Genomic DNA, 17404 nt, shown 5'->3' with positions numbered 1-17404 from the left:
CCTTGAGACCATAGCCATTCCCTTGTCCAGAGTTGGCTTCTGGGTTCTCCCCCAGTTCATCTGGGAAAAGGGAGTGCCTCATAATGAGAGACCATGGGCAGTGCAGAGAAATGGTCACCTACAAGTGCCATGCCCAAAGAAGGAGGGGATCTATAACTGTATGAACTGCGATTGGAAAGATATTGGAAAATGCAAGCAAATGTGAATTTAAGGATGCCCACCTGTGCAGTTCTGTTTCCACAGCTAGATCAGAGAGGTCGTCCTTAATTCTTGGAGTGCAGCACTTTTTTGGTCCCGATCTCCATGGAGTTTCTGCAATGAATCGGGGAGGGTGAAGAGAGAGGTCAACTTAGAACTAGCGCATATGACAGGAAAAAGCATAGAGGCAGAACCTGGCATTTTCACACAGCAATGCAACATCGCCACATGAAACCAACAGCACGCAGCCAATTTAAACAGGAAGTGGAAAGCTGCTAGTGCAAAGTAGGATGAGGAAACGGGGGTGGGGGGGAGAGACAGAGAGAATGGGGTCAGGAATGTGCAACGTGTACAGAACGGGAATGGGAGTTAATCACTACCAGCAGTCGGTACTTCCAACAGGGAACAGAACAGTTTTCCATGCCGAATCATGCCATTTGACAATCATTCCAGATTTCTCTCTTCAAATTAATGCACTGCACAGAGACAAAACTGACCGACTAATTAAGAATAATTCAATTGGACCCATGGCACACAGCACATCCCGGAACAACAGAAATAGCACTAAAAGAACCCCCTTCCAGAACCAAATCACTACGCAGGGTCTTTTATACTTTCTATTCAAGAAGTCAATTCTTTGCTGCTTAGTTTATTCATTATCCCACAGGGGGAGGCACAGAAGTCTTGCTGTAGGTTAGGCAGTGGTATATTCCCTGTGATTCAGCTCCACACTTCCCTAGCGAACAGGAGACTTAGCGTTCTGTTGCTTAGACAACCCACGGGTTGCCAAGATGCAACTGTTAGTGCCTAATTTTTCTTAAAGGGCTAGAAATTCTGGAATAAGTGCTGACTGGGGAAAGGAAGCTCTGGCACTTGGGTTTCAACCCCCCTGCCTTTTGCATATGCAGCCTTCCCACCATATTAAAAAGAAATATGGTGCCCTACCTGTAGATTATGATCTAACACAACTGAACCAAGAATTGATATAACCTTCAAGGAGTGTCTGTCGCTGTAGTCTTAAAGTCAAAGAACAGGGTGCAGCCTCCAAAGTCACCTAGGCTAACCCCTCTTCAAATATTTACAAGGACATGTTGCACAACTTCTATGGAGTGGATCACTGCCAACAATCACTACTTAAACCACAATTCAGCAACAATCACATGGCAACAATGCACACATGCCACTCATAGAGAAAGGCTGCTATTGTAAAGACAGCATCTTAACACCTTCATATAAGCCACTAAGTCAACAGTGACTAGCGACAATGTGCCTAAGGTGCCTTTTTTATTGTAGTTTCCCATGCAGTCTTCAATGAGTCAAAATCATAGAATTGCAGAGTCCCCATCCCCTTTCCCCCAAGGGGACGGGACACTAATCTTTTTAAAAAAAGAATTTTATTAATTTGGCCTCTGATCCCTCAAGCCCTTTAATCTGTTAAGATGATGACACCCTTGATGATGTCCATGTGCATGTTTGTGTGTGTGCACACACGTTTGTGTGTTCAGAGTTCGCAGAACAGTGAACACTATAAAAATCTAATTGACTTACTACGTATAGTTAAACTATGAATTTGCTCGTACAATATGTAGTAATGGCCGCCAACTTGGATGATTCAGAACTGGGCTCATTCATGGAGGACAAGGCTATCAATGGTTACTAGCCTTGGCTGGGGAGGGCGGGGTATAAATAAAAAAATATTATTATTATTATTATTATTATTATTATTATTATTATTATGAGCATGCCCTACCTCCACTGCCAGAGCCATGCCTCTGTGAACCAGCTGCAGGGAATAATCACATCTGGCCTGATTCAGCAGGGCTTTATCTGTATCTACACATGCACATACAGAGGCAATTGTGATCTCTCTCTCTCAGTTACACCAACCCAAGAGCTGCAAAATATGTGGGAAAGGGTACCCAAAATAATCAAAGGGTTGGGATACTGTTCCGACAAGAAAAGGCTAACAAATCTGAAGACATTTTTTTATAATGAGACAAGAGGAAGAATATGCTTGAAGCTTACAGCGTTATGCATGGTAAGGAAAACGAGATATATGTTTTCCCCCTCCCTACCTCACGATACACTCAGGATCATCCAGTCAATTTAGGATATACAAAAGAAAGTACAGTTCACACAGCCTAGCTTGTGCAATTTGCTTCTGCCAGGCAGGACAATGGCCACTGGTTCCAGGTGGCTTTAAAAGAGGATCAAACTCAAGGAGAGGTTCTCTGCAGTTATTGGTTATTGTAGCTTAATGGAACCTCACGGTTCAGAGGCATGATGCCACGGACAACAAGAGGAAAAGGATAGGAAGGGCCATTGCACCCATGCCTTGCTTCTGGGCTCCACAGAGGTATCTCTTTGGCCACTGTGGCAATCAGGATAATGGGGTAGAGGGGTATCTCAGCTGCTGCACAACCTCCAAGGCCAGGCAATTCATAGGAGAAGAACACTCTATTTTCCCCCATGTTGCCTCTCCCTGAAAGCTCCACAGTTCTCTGCTGAAGTGGGCTAGAAGCCTTGCTGGATCAGACCAAAGGTCCATTAAATCTATTCCGAACCATCTTGTTTTATTTATCAAACATCTAAAATTAGTCACCATGCAATACAATTGAGAAAAATTCTCGGTGCACACAGGCTCACGATCTATGTTTTGAAAAACCGAAAAGAAAGAAAGATCAACCCATGTGGTTCCTATCATGTGGCAATAGATGCCAAGAAAAGAAAGGAAAGGAAACAAAAAGGAAGTGTCCGAACTCTTTCAGAAACAGCCAGCCATCTCAAGTCCTGACATTTCTAAGGGAGACAATTTTTCTCAGTGTGCCTATTAGGTGGTTCCCCATTAACCCTCCACAAACAGACCCGGTCCTCATCAGTATTAGCACAAGCACTCTGTGTGCAGAAGTCACTTTAGCGGGATGGATGAGTGCCAAGGGAACGCAGCTTTGAAATTATCCTTGGCTGCTGCTTTTAACCACGCTCTGTCTGGAGGCCGTTAAAGAGGCCAGACGCTAGAAGCTGAACCTCAAAAGAAATCTCTCTTTGAGGGTTGATAGGCCAGCCTTTCCCAACACACCCCGTCCTTCTACAGACACATACATAACCAAGGCCAAAAGTAAGTCTATTGAAAAGTAAAGAAGAAGAGGAAAACAACCCCAAAACATGAAATTCACACAGCACAAGGATTCAAAAGAAAACATGAGGGTTGGCAATAATCCCATGGAATCCCCAAAAATGAAAACATAGCACCAGTGGTTACAGAAGTAATGATTACGTTCTCTGTGCTCCCCAGCCTTAGAAGACTTGGCTATTATCAGATCTGAGGTGGGAAACTCAGCCAGTTTGCAAAGCCATGAACTGGAGGGCACTTGCTCCAGCCAAGGGACAAAGTGTAGTGAGAAAATTATTTGTGAGAAAGACAAAACCCAAGGAAGATTCTGTCTACTATCAGAAGAGTAAAAGGCAAGGTAACATATTCATCCAGACAAACTTCTGGTAGTCTGTTGGGGGGGGGGAGCAGGTTTGCAAGTTACAAAAGTTCATCAGGAAAGAACATCGAGGTACAGATTGGAGACAAATAAATGCTTTCTTGTAACTGTTTCTGTTCCGTTCTGACAGAAAATACTTTGACTATTAAGGTGTTGTAGGTGATCCAAGAATATCAGCGGCAAACATATTACCAATTCCTAGCTAGTGTTAGAAACAGAGATACAAAAACTAGGAGCCAAATGCACTTTAAACCTAGGTTGCCAGAACCAGTGTTAGAAACTCAGATATATAAGCTAGGTGCCAAATACCTCCTTAAACCAATGTTACAGTTGCCATTTTTGGGCAAGACAGCTCTAAAGTTTGTAAAATAAGACTTTAGAGCCATCTTGCCCAAAAATGGCAACTAAACATTCCATTTTGGTGATTGTAACCTTGGTTTAAGGAACCATTTGGCACCTAGCTAATATATCAACAGTGTGACGCGGCAGCTAAAAAAGCCAATGCAATTCTGGGCTGCATCAATAGGAGTATAGCATCTAGATCAAGGGAAGTAATAGTGCCACTGTATTCTGCTCTGGTCAGACCTCACCTGGAGTACTGTGTCCAGTTCTGGGCACCACAGTTCAAGAAGGACACTGACAAACTGGAACGTGTCCAGAGGAGGGCAACCAAAATGGTCAAAGGCCTGGAAACGATGCCTTATGAGGAACAGCTAAGGGAGCTGGGCATGTTTAGCCTGGATAAGAGGAGGTTAAGGGGTGATATGATAGCCATGTTCAAATATATAAAAGGATGTCACATAGAGGAGGGAGAAAGGTTGTTTTCTGCTGCTCCAGAGAAGCGGACACGGAGCAATGGTTCCAAACTACAAGAAAGAAGATTCCACCTAAACATTAGGCAGAACTTCCTGACAGTAAGAGCTATTCGACAGTGGAATTTGCTGCCAAGGAGTGTGGTGGAGTCTCCTTCTTTGGAGGTCTTTAAGCAGAGGCTTGACAACCATATGTCAGGTGTTTCCTCTGATGGTGTTTCCTGCTTGGCAGGGGGTTGGACTCGATGGCCCTTGTGGTCTCTTCCAACTCTATGATTCTATGATTCTATGATCTTAGTTCCCAATACTGTACACAGCAGTCAGGCTTGTGAGATTTTCTTAAATCCCTGAACATGTCTCCAGTCTAACCTGCAGCCCCAGCCATGCTGCTGTAGCACTTAACTGCATCCCTGAATACTATAGGCTCGTACAGTACACCTACACAATTGTGAACTGATATCTTATCAGGGCACCCCTACACTCCCAATTGTGAACAAGTACCTTGTCAGTACTTGTTCCACAGAAGTTATATTCCCAAAGTCATAGAACTGCACCAGTGTAAACAGACGTGTGACCGAGGCAAAGCTATAAATCAATTGCAAATATGTATTTTACATTAATGTGAAATCCTTCCTTGAAGGCGGGAGGCTAACTCCATATCCATTAATTCCTCTAATTTAGACACCTGCCCTCAAGAACTTCCTTAAAATAAGAAAACTAGACAAGCTTCTTTCACATCATTATTGAATCGCATATCTAAACCTGTTACAATTCACCACCAGTAGGGATACCCCTAAACGGCCTCAGCCCAGTATACCTGAAGGAGCGTCTCCACCCCCATCGTTCTGCCCGGATGCTGAGGTCCAGCGCCGAGGGCCTTCTGGCGGTTCCCTCATTGCGAGAAGCAAAGCTACAGGGAACCAGGCAGAGGGCCTTCTCGGTAGTGGCGCCTGCCCTGTGGAACGCCCTCCCATCGGATGTCAAAGCGATAAATAACTACCTGACATTCAGAAGACATCTTAAGGCAGCCCTGTTCAGGGAAGTTTTTAATCTGTGATATTTTAGTGTATTTTTGGTTTTCTATGGAAGCCGCCCAGAGTGGCTGGGGAAACCCAGCCAGATGGGCGGGGTACAAATAATAAATAATTATTATTATTATTATTATTATTATTATTATTATTATTATTATACCCAGACTATAGACAGCATGCATGAATCACCACTTTAATGCCCATATGCTATCTTCTTCCCCTTACAGGAAGCATGGCAGGAACTAAAAATGAAAGTCACCATTATGGTGCAACACATGGGTGGGGAACCTCTTCCAGCTGGTGGGCCAAATCTGACAGGTGAGCCAGGTTGCCCGCTTGTCAATCACTTGATGTCACTATGATGTCAGGCGACACTACACTTCAAAGCCCGGAGTGTTAGTTCAAACTGCAGTTTGTTTGCAAGGAGCACCACACATCCGTTTTAGCAGTGGATTCATTGGAAACTGCTTCCTTTTTCCTGGAGGAAGGCATGCTTCCACTGGCTATCAGCACTGAAAATGTCCCTTGCTGCAGCAAAGGAACCAGGAGCTTGTTTTAAGCTCTGGGGGGTGGGGAGTGAAACAAAATACAAGCCAAAAGAATGATGGGATTCTAGAGCAGGGCTGCCCAACTTTTCATAAAAAGTGGGCCGCAAGGATACTTCGAAACAGAACCCACGGGCCACACACTGCCTTGTGCGCATGGCCTCGCTTACCTGACTTTGTGAAGGCCTCAAGGGCTGAGGGGGGCGTCAAATGTTGCTGAGGGACACCAAAAAAGGCCTCAAGGGCTGCACACTGGACCACCCTATTCTAGAGCAACGTTTCCTTGAATTTAGCAAAATCAAGTTGTCTTCCTAAAACAGGGGTTGTTAACCCTTTAGAGCCAATAACCATATTTGAAAACAGAAAAAGTCTCTCTCTCTCTTCCCCATCTGTAACCGCCGACCTATCATCTCCATGCCACAATTAGGCATAAAAAAAACTTTTACTACCTTCTTTCAAGCATAAATTCAGCAGGGGGAGGAGTGGAATAAATACTCCACAGATGCAAGGCAAGGTCTCTGTAGGCACTGGTGACCCATGTCCTAATATTACCCAATATTTGGTGCACAAACACCCAGAAATCTAACTGGACACACTAGCTTGCCCACTGCCCTGTGCTGCTCCTTTGTCACTTGGCTAGCTTTTCTACATCTCTCAACTGCTTTCCCCCAATACCTATCCATCCCATATTTTCACAGCACTTGATCTTAGGCAAGTGAACCCAAAGTGGACACAGAGTATGATGCTACTCTATGTATCTCAGAAGGATTATGATCCACACTTCTACCCATCTTTAGGCCTAGTGCCAACAACATGTGCAACACTTTGCATTGCCGCTCCCCTTGCTGAGGTCTTGCACAACTTGCCTTCAAGACAAAGTAGTTTGGCTGTAGCCTGTGTCTGCATAGTCAACAACCTATTAAAAAGAGAAGGGAGAAGACAGAAAGGCCCACAGTGAATTCCAGAATGACACTAATGTGGATTTGTCTCAAAGTTATTAAATTAGCGGAAGTTCAACCCAGAGACATCATAATAAAGGAATGGATGAAACGAGAGCAGCTGACCCCCTAGATTCCATGCTGTGCACTACATAAGCACAAAACACCAAGACCAAAAGGAAGGAAGGAAGTCTCCAGGCAGTGCTTCTATAGACACAAGCTAACATGACGCAATCCAATATCCTTTGTCCAATAAATTTAAATTGGTTTTAGTTGTAAGCAAGGTGCTAACTTTCCAGGTTCTGATCTTAGTCTAGACATAAAACTGACCATCTCTTAGCCAAAAATACTTTTGCTGCAAAGAGAAACTGAGACTTCAAAATGTCATATTTTAATCTACTGTCAGACTCTAAGAGAAAGCTAGGAAAAGGTCTACTTACTTAAATACAGTAAGTCCTTTGGAGGTTCTGGATGACCAAAAACGCTCTACAGCTACAAATAAAATTGCAGTGTTTCTAAAACATTTGCTGGGCAGATGAAAAACTCAAGAGACCAAGAAGATCTGCCACCACACCTGTAGATTCCAACAACACTGATCTGTCCCCAACCAAACACAAACCCATACAGTCACTGCTGTACCAGTATTGTTTCGGCACAACATCTAGAGCCCGCTTCAGGCTGCCACATATAAATAGGATCTTCAACTTGCCCCCCCCCCCCAGCAACACTCTTGAGCCATAGCAGAGGAAGGGCCATATGCATTGGGGGAAGAGGGAATGGCCCACTGATCTCCTTGCATAGAGGAGGGAAATACTGTATACAGCTTCAGATGTCATGGTGTCAATTAAGCAATTGAATTTAGATACAAGCTTCAGCATGAATGGAACCCCCACCTCCCACGAGAGTCCAGGCACAGAGTATTTACAAAATTGCGAAAGGTTTCCAACCCACCCTGCATTTTCACAGCCTCTCTGTCATTACCAAGGAAACAGAAGTTTTGATGCCATACCACCCCTGTCCCCTGCACACAGGAAACGTGGGCCTCTTCATATCTCGATGCTATTAGAACTGAGACCTAACAAGAGACTACAGAGACCTAGCAGCAAAGTTCACCCGCGCCCCCCAACATCAGATCAAGGCACACTGGTTTTAAAAGGAAAAACACTAAAACACAGCCCTCTCTCTCACACACAAACATACTTAAGCAGCCCACCACTGGCCCCCCAGCCTCAAAGCCAAGTTCATTTCCGACTTAAAGCAAACCCACATTCCTCCGGGGGGGGGCTTATCCTGGGATCCGAGTTTACTTTTGTTTCAAAGCCAACCTCCCCCCCCCCCCCGGTTTCCAAAGAAAGCCGACTTCCTGCAGAGTAGGGACCCTTCCCCACCAGAGTTTCGCAGAACGCAGAATCGAGGCTGGGTTCAAGAGGGTCTGAATTCTTTGGAGAGGGAGGGGAGGGTGTAAGGGGGGAGTGGGGAAGTGAAGAAACAAAGGCGAAGAAAAGAAACTCCTCTCATCCCTCCCCCCCCCCCAAAAAAAGTCCCAATGAAAAGACGACTTGCCTTCCCTCCTCAGTCCTGCACACCTCTTTTCTTTTGGAAAACCCTACCCACCAGCGGGAAACTCGGCTGCTATGCAAGAACCACCCCCGGGGCCAGGGGAGCCCCTCAGGCTGCCGAGAGGGGGAAGCCCCCCAGCCCAACCCCCGGTGGGCACAACGGGACTGGCTTCCGAGGAAACCTGCCCAGGCTTGTCTGCCAGTCAGTCGGTCACTCACCGTTCCTGGTCGGTCTGTTGGGCTGCCTAGCGACCTTCCTCCAGCCCCCGGGGTTGGGGTCGGGAAGCCTTGGTGGGGCTTCTGCTCTGGGCTGTGCAGGGTCGCCCGCCTCCCCGAGTCCCCGCCCGCCCCACGCGCCGAGGGGGAAAGAGAGAGAGAGAGAAAAGTGGGTTGTTAGGGGGCGGGGAGGGAAGCGGGAGAGAAAGCGGGCGCGCGCGCGTCACGCAGCGGCGCTCCGAATTCCCCCAATTGAAAGCCGGGCCAATCGCGCGCCGGCTGGGAAGGAGGGAGGGAGGGCGAAAGACAGACACGCGCATTCGCGTTGCTCTCTTTTCCCCTCAGCATATACACAAAAGGAATGGGCAGGGGGCGCGCGCAACGCCAGCCAACCGGAGCCGGGGAGCTCGCGACGTCGCCGGGCGCTGATTGGCGGAGAGGGAAGGGGGGGTGGAAAGAGAACGGGGAGAAGAACAGAAGCCGAGGGGAGAAGAACATAATGAAGAGGGGAGGGGAGGGGGAGAGAAGGGAGCCTGCGAGTTCCGTCCGCCCCCAACGCTCGTCAGTGTCCCTCGGAGCGCAGCCTTGGGAAGTGAATGAGCGCGGCCGCCTCGGGCAGGGGGATTACTCGGAGTTAAAAGAACCAGGCTCTCCGGTGCGAACCTGTTGCGCTCTTGGCCTCTGTCTGGACGCGACCAAGGCTGCGCTGAGAGAGAGGGAGGCAAGTCCAAGCCCTTGGCAGCGGGAGATGAATCTTGCTTGTCCGCCTTATAGAAAAATTTATTTGCCGCTGCAGCCGCGGAGAGATTTATAGCTCTTGGAGGCCCTCAGATAATTTAAAAGGGGGGAAACTGGATGTACATTTACAAAATATAAGATAAAAAACAAATAAAGTAAAACCTACATACAGCAACAGTGGAAAACGGCTTTAGATACCTATTAGATCCATAAATTACCATATAACATATATTCAACACAAAAACAACGGCCATTTGTTGTTGACAAAGGACAGCTGGACATATAAAGGGCCTCATTACCTTCAGTAGCTTAGGACCTCATCAAATCTAAATCTGGCCCTGAGCCAGACAGTAAAATCGCAAGGAGTTCAAAAACAAGTTAAAAGCAAATTGAGGTGAAAAACAATAAACAAACAAAAGCGAAAGTCTCTCCCGGGAGCTTTAGTGGCCCAATCCTGTACTGTAACATTTAGCAGTTGCTTTGTAGAAAATGGTAAATCTTAAATTTTATATTGCTTCACAGAACATGAAGAGGAGCCCCATATGCAGATGGACTGAAGGAGGGCTATACATTGCAAGTGGACACACACAAATGTGAATTGTACTGACCTCAAAATCTTAAGATATAGGTTTTTTAAGCTACTATATGTGTATTCACTTTTCGGTTGTTGTTTTTTTAGCTGGGGAAGGGATGATATTGACACAAGTTCCAGTGAGGATAGCTGTTGCTTAGAGCCTGGTACAGTACTGATAATGCCAAGGTCACAGGTTTGATCCCTATAAGGGGCCACCTGCATATTCCTGCATTGCAGGCGTTTAGACTAGATGACCCTCACGGTACCTTCCAACTTTAGAATTCTATTATTTCGTCCCTCGGTTCCTCAGAGTCTTAAAAATACCGTGAGGGAAACTGTCTCCCTGCATGGTGAGTAAAGGCTGCTGAGAGTCAGAGAAGGGCTGGAGAGGAGGTGCCAACAACAATTAGGGAAAATATTAATATTTTTAAAGCAAGAAATCGGGAATATAAAGAAATGGCATAATAGTAGGAGGAAAATGAAAAAGGAGGGATGAAAGAAATTGGCAGTATGTGGGAGGGAGGGAGAAGATGGGAAAGGGGGAGATGAAATTACAAAAGTTAATACAGTATGAGAGGCAGGGCAGGGAGCAAATTCTTGCTAAAATGTGGAGCCGGGTCACAATACTTCCAGAGCTAATAGCTGTATAGGAAACTGCCCTATCAAGCCATTTGCCACAAGGAAATTGCTGTGGCAATGTTTTTAGCAATTTGCAAAGTGGGGTTAGATATCATTAGAAGATTATTTTGGTATCTGCCAGTTGCACCAAGATTGCACTATCTTCCAACATTTGGTGATTGGCTCCACCCCACACCATTTTCTTTGTGACTGGTAAACCTTGGTAGTTTGCAAGCCCCTCAAGCAGCGCACACACACACCCGATAGAAACTTTGAGAAACCTTTGGTCTACAGGAAAAGGAAGGGAAGAAGTATATGTTTTGCTGTTTAGACAACCTTTCAGTGACAGCCTGGGAACGGAATGTAGATATATGTTCCTGTGTGTCCTTTTGACTGTGCGGTGATGGTAGGAAGTTATAGGATTAGTCAGTGAACAAACAGGTAGAACTGGCTGATTCAAATATATGGAATTGTGTAACTGTGTCAAGCAGCACCTTCTACATGCAAACTTTATCAGGAGTAGTGGTGGTGGAAAATTCAATTCAGTCTGCATTTAAAGGTGAACCTGCCTAATTCTCACTTTCCAAAATAAGAATTTTACTGTATCCTAAAATTCAGTAGGCTAGTCTTCCTCTGACATAGGGGGGAAATGTTGAGAAAACACTGCTACTTAGTTTCTTACTGATCCCATGAAGCAATCCTCTGTATCTTATTTTATGTTGTGAACTGCCCTGAGATGTACGGATGAAGGATGGTATACAAATATAATATTATAATAATAATAATACTAAAAATTGGAAAAATCATCACTAAAATGCTAATGAATTTTCATAAGGACTATTTTTCAAAAGTCACAAAGTGATGTGAAATTAAAACTGAATTAAGAGTGGAAAAATGAGCAACAAACAAAAACTGACATCTTCACCCTTCCCTACTTGAGAGTAAGCCCCACTGGAATAATAAAATATTCCAAATAATATGTGCACTGGACTGGGCTGGATGCCCTTGACAGCCATGTAACTTTACACTAATTTGGTTGTTAAAGTACATAACCTCTGTAGGTGCACCCAGTTATGGAACTCCCTTCCCCCGAGGGATGGATAAAACGCTGATGGAATTTTGCCACAGGGTGAAGACGTTCTTGTTTTCCCAAGCTCTTGGAGGTCAACATATCTAGGTTATTTTCAGTCTTTGTCTCCCTTGATAATCTTGTGTTAATTATGATGGTGTTGTGACTGATGTTTCAGTTGTATTTTATGATTCTGTGTCATAGAGCTTTGATTGATATGTGTAAAGTGCTTCGGGGTGACTTTTGACAGTAAGCAGTACAAGAGCTTTAAATGTTAAAAAAAACCAAAAACCTTTAATGCAGGGGTGCGGGACCTGTTCCTTTCCAGATGTTGTTGGACTACATTCCCAACTATTGGCTGTGCTGTGGATGATGGGTGGGGTAGTCCAACATCTGTTATTATTTATTTGTTAAGCCAAAGCCATTACAAAAGATAAAACACATAAAACAGAATAAAAACAGAATTTAAAAAGTTGCAGGGTCAAAATAATTTTTCAAACCAGACATTTTTTAAGATAAAAGTTTGCTCCCCTTCAGAATTTAACTTAACATCCCCACAAACATTTCTCAAAATTGTCACTATAAAGTTAAAACAGGCCATTTTTTCAGAGGTGTAAAGGTAAAGGGAGGGATGCGGGTGACGGTGTGGGTTAAACCACAGAGCCTAGGACTTGCTGATCAGAAGGTCGGCAGTTCGAATCCCTGCGACGGGGTGAGCTCCCGTTGCTCAGTCCCTGCTCCTGCCAGCCTAGCAGTTTGAAAGCACGTCAAAGTGCAAGTATCTCACCACCGCTCTGGTGGGAAGGTAAACGGCGTTTCCGTGCGCTGCTCTGGTTCGCCAGAAGCAGCTTAGTCATGCTGGCCACATGACCCAGAAGCTGTACACCGGCTCCCTCGGCCAATAAAGCGAGATAAGCGCCGCAACCCCAGAGTCGGCCACAACTGAACCTAATGGTCAGGGGTCCCTTTACCTAGATTGGGCAAACCAGGAAGTAGTCTCTCTTCATAGGGGATCCAGCGATAGCATTCTTCAACTATGGCAGAGCACATAATAAACTGGAGCCGCAGAGCTGTAAGGGTTTCTCTTCATTTGATATTTGTGATGCTGGTTATATAGTGAGGGCAAGGAATCTGAATCAGTAGTTTGGCATACGAAGGGGCACATTTGGACAGACAACTAGAAGTGCAACCAGCACAAAGATAATGTTTTAAAACATGAGATTACATGTGGTGAGATGCCATCTACAAGTCTAATGAACCCAGAATGTCCAAAGAAAGGCCATACTTATCAATGACTTGATTCCAAGATGAAGTCAGACTCAGCATCTCTTTGAAAGTTGAAAGTACTAAAATTGACCTTATCCTCCTTTTTAACGTTAGCCAATGCTTAAGGGCAAGGATATGCATTTAGGCCATCATTAAACAAAGAGCAGCTTCCAGAGAATGGAAGTGTCAGTTGCCTTGGGGAGCTCAAAAATAGCACAAAGGTATTTATTCTGGGGACATCTGGAGAAACACAGGCTTCCCACCCCTATTTTTGTGGTTATGGTTAAGGTTTATCAGTAGAGTGAAGGCTGTGCCACCTATTTCCCAGTCAAAATGATCAGGTATACAAGAACCTACAGTATTTATCAGGGTGTAATTGAAGACTACAACTACATGATCTTAGCCACAGGTACATTACTACTACTGTGGTGGTTTCGGTGGGGGTTATCTTGTTGGGGGATGGGCAAGACGGCCTCCTGGAGTCCCCTACAACTTAAGAGATGGTTTGACTCATGGCCAGAGCCTTGGACTTGGAAATAACCCTGTCAAAGTTGTCCACTCCTTTGTTAAAAATGGGTGAGGAGACTGTGACCCTTCAGATGTTTTGTGGGGGTTCAACTCTTATCACCCCTGCCCATTAAGCCATGCTAGCTGGGGCTGATGGGAATTGGAGACCAACAAACCACTAGTTTTCCCACCCCAGTTAAGGAAATTAGCCAACTCTAACAATGTCCAGTGACTGTTCTGTGAGGGAGGAGTTTTTTTCCTGTCTACTCCTAAGGAATGTGGTAATCTGTGTCTGTAGATTACTGTGGGTCAGCCTGAGAGCAAGGCAGAGCTTATTTGTTTTTGTTTAGTTCTGGTGGTGCTCCCCCAAAAATCTGATGGGGAGGGAGAAGTAAACTTTTGGGACATGCTAAACTGTGAGCTTCACCTAAGCATAAGCCTGCATATTTGTAAACAAATACAAAATTACTCCTAAGCTTCCTGTGACCTCATTGGAAAAAACAAACGCAGAGTAAGCATTTTTCACCACTTGGATAATTAGTTTGTGTATAACATTGGTACATTGTAATGTAACGCCATCCTTTCTGGGCAAAATGCCCATTCAATGCAGTTTACAATACCTTAAATTATAGTAACAAGCTAACAAAACAAGAGGAAGTAAAAGAAAGCAATAAAAAGGAAGCAAGAAAGAGCAATGCAAGTATGTGTATGAATACATAAACTATATACACATTTATTCATCCATAGTTGCATATCCATCCCAATCTCTTAAGTGGTGTGAGATTCCAGGGGGTTACTCAGGGTTCATGTTTCTATTGGAAATGGAACACAGCAGAGACTGTGGTGTCTTTATGGTTTATTTACAAATATATTCAACCTGAGCCTACAGTGGAGGGGTTCGCAGCATTAACACCCCAATAGGGTCTTGCTTTTGCCATAGCCACAGCCACAGCCTGGGACTCAAGACAGAAGATTCTAGGTTGGATCCCCAGCATAGAATCAAGAGAAATGTGGACCCCCAGAGTAATTTAGTCCAACCCCTGCAATGCAGTTCATTTAAGCTGGGAATGGTTGTTTTTTTTAAAAAAATTGTTTGATATTTTATTTTGTTTGATATATATTGTAAACTGCCCAGAGTGGCTAGGGAAATCCAGCCAGTTGGGTGGGTTATAAATAATATAATTATCATCAACTTATGAAACCCTGGAGAGCAATTGCCCTTCAGCACAGGACCAGTGGTCAGAGATGATGGAAGTTCAACTCCCAACAACAGCTGAGGACTTAAGTCTGAGAAACAAGGGAGAAAATATTAAGCTAGACAGACAAATGGTCTGATTCAGTGTCAGTGTAGATTATAATGAATTTGATAGACCAAACCAATGTTCTTGCAAAGTATAAGGCAGTATGCTATGTTCCCAAGTCCACTCAGCTTCACTATATGACCCCAGGGTCTGTTATTACGAGGGGAAAAAACATATACTGATGTGCAAAACATATGCTCTACCCCGAGATATAGCCAGTTTGAGAACATCTAATGCACCCTGGATATAGCTCCTTAACATACTGAACTACCCTCTTAAACTTGCAACCAGCTCCGATGCTAGTTTACTCAGAACCAAGTCATATAGTGTTTTGTAGGCTGAACACTACAAGAAGAAGAAGAATAGTAGTAGTAGTAGTAGTAGTAGTAGTAGTAGTAGTTTGGATTTGATTATCCCGCTTTATCACTACCTGAAAGAGTCTCAAAGCAGCTAAGATTCTCCTTTCCCTTCCTCCCCCACAACAAACACTCTGTGAGGTGAGTGGGGCTGAGAGACTTCAAAGAAGTGTGACTGGCCCAAGGTCACCCAGCGGCTGCATGTGGAGGAGCGGAGACACGAACCCGGTTCCTCAGATTATGAGTCCACCACTCTTAACCACTACACTACACTGACTCAAGTTTGTCTTGGGCTGCAGTGGTTCAGTGCGGGCTTATCATCATAGGGAAAATATTCTAATTCATGGCTATTTATACGCAACACTTTTGAAGCAAATTCAAAGCACCTTCTTTTTATCAAATAATTCTGGGTACTGTAGTTTGTGAAGGGTTGCTGGGAGTCGTTACTCTCTCGTGGATAAACTGCAGTACTCAGAATTATTGAGGGAAACAAAGTGATCCAAATGTGCTTCAGAGTTGAAGTGTGTACACAGCCAATGTAACTGCCTATGTCCCAATACAGAGGCAGGTGTGGCAGCTTCTCTAGTCAATAAAAATCTGGACACGTTTATTTGTTTTAAAACCACAGGTTTTATTCATTTACATTAAAGATGAGATTATTTGCACATTAAAACCCACTTCCTTTATTGATTCACTGGCCTTGGCTTCAGCATTCGGAAAGTTAATATTTAAAAGGATCAGCATTTGAAGAAGTAGCTCAGTAGTAGAGCATGTGCCCTGCATGTCCAAGGTCCTGGGTTTGATCCCTGGCAAATCTCAATATGCCAACGTGAAGGAAACTCAAATATAATAAATATATCTGTTCTGCAACATCTATTCTTTAAATGCCACTAGGACAGGGTGTGACAACTTGCTCAAACGAAGGTTACAAGTAAAAGGATTATTGGATCAACAATAATTAAGGCTGCCATTAAACTCTGTTTAATAGGCAGGAAACAGGGAGATGTCTGAGTAAACATGTTTATCTTTGGGGTGTAAAAAGTGGCAAGCTTCCGTACCCTGTTCTTCTGCAAGCAAAAGTGTAAATAAGAAATGCATGTGCCACGTTACATTAACCTGTTCTCTCTTGGCTCTAAATTCAAATGGGTGGGGATTGGTTGTCCTATCTCAGTGATGAGACGACAAATGCTCATGGCCATTCCTTTAAAAAATATATTAACTCAATTATCTCGAATGGCACTCTACAAGTGCAATACTAAAACTGAGGAGGAGGAAACTGACAGCCAGGGCTACTCCCTCAACTGGCTCTAATTAAGAAGGTGGGTGGTGGAGATAGCAATCCATCACTTCCCCAGCTGTCTCCATCCTCCTGTGCTGGGGCTGTTAACATGGTGGCTGATGGGCATGTGTATTGGGGGACCCTTTGTGAAATTGCCGCCCACATGGTCTCAAAAATACACTGGCCCAAAAAGATCATTTAGCCTGTCCTGTGTGTGATGTGGACCCTTCCAGACAGGGGCGTAGCTGGGGTGGGGCATGTAATGTAATATGGACATTTTTCGTAAGACTTAGATTGGGACACACAAACAAACAAGGGTCACTTATCCAAAAGGTTTATCTTGGAGATTTAACCTGTCAGAAGGAGTGGCTTCCTGGTGAGTTATGCTACCTTGCCTGCAGATCCTATTGTTCTATCTGGTATGCCTCTGCATTTCTATAGAATTTATGGCTGGTGCACAAGCTTGTTTCAATAGCTCCATGAAGGAACTTTTAGATGCAAATAATCTGCATTTGGCAACCTAGCTTCCTGGTGAGTCAATCAAGGAACTTTCCGGATCCTCATGACCTCATTGGTAAGAAAGTAAAACATAGAGAAATCAAACTACAAGACTGTGCATATGGTCAAGGTGGGAAGGTCATTACCCACAGTCCTTTGCTTGAGCCCAAGCCATCTTTGGTTCACTGCTGAACATGAAATGGAGGCTAACAGGGAAAGCCTCATAACAGGGCCCTGATGCCAGCAAAGCTTGCTTATCTCAGCTTGTTCTTTTCTTCCAAAGTGTCACAGACAGTGCAGATGGTAAAGACCATCGGCTGGCTGACCAAGTAGAGACATCCAGCCCAGGCCACATGCTCCTACAGCTTTCGTGCATTGCAGATACCAATTGGGATCACAATCTCCATT

At 44.4% G+C, this 17404-nt stretch overlaps 1 protein-coding gene across 3 annotated transcripts in view; it reads right to left on the bottom strand.

The window, feature by feature from the left end:
• LOC310768860 (beta-1,4-galactosyltransferase 3-like) overlaps nt 1–17404 on the bottom strand; it is a 37647-nt gene that overhangs the window by 14756 nt on the left and 5487 nt on the right. Inside the window, exons 1-2 of one of the 3 annotated variants that reach the window (XM_083627731.1) lie at nt 8794–15203; nt 222–312 (exon numbers count right to left, since the gene is read on the bottom strand). The gene's annotated coding sequence lies outside the window, so the exon portion shown is untranslated. Of the gene's footprint in view, nt 1–221; nt 313–1948; nt 2008–8793; nt 15204–17404 lie in introns of those variants that run through there. The other 2 variants (XM_083627733.1, XM_083627732.1) reach the window with 2 other exon arrangements.

This window comes from Podarcis filfolensis, assembly GCF_964270895.1.
Source record: "Podarcis filfolensis genome assembly, chromosome: 8".
NCBI lineage: Eukaryota > Metazoa > Chordata > Lepidosauria > Squamata > Lacertidae > Podarcis > Podarcis filfolensis.
The sequence above is the reverse complement of the archived record's forward strand: the minus strand, read 5'-3'. Positions and strand labels throughout refer to the sequence as shown.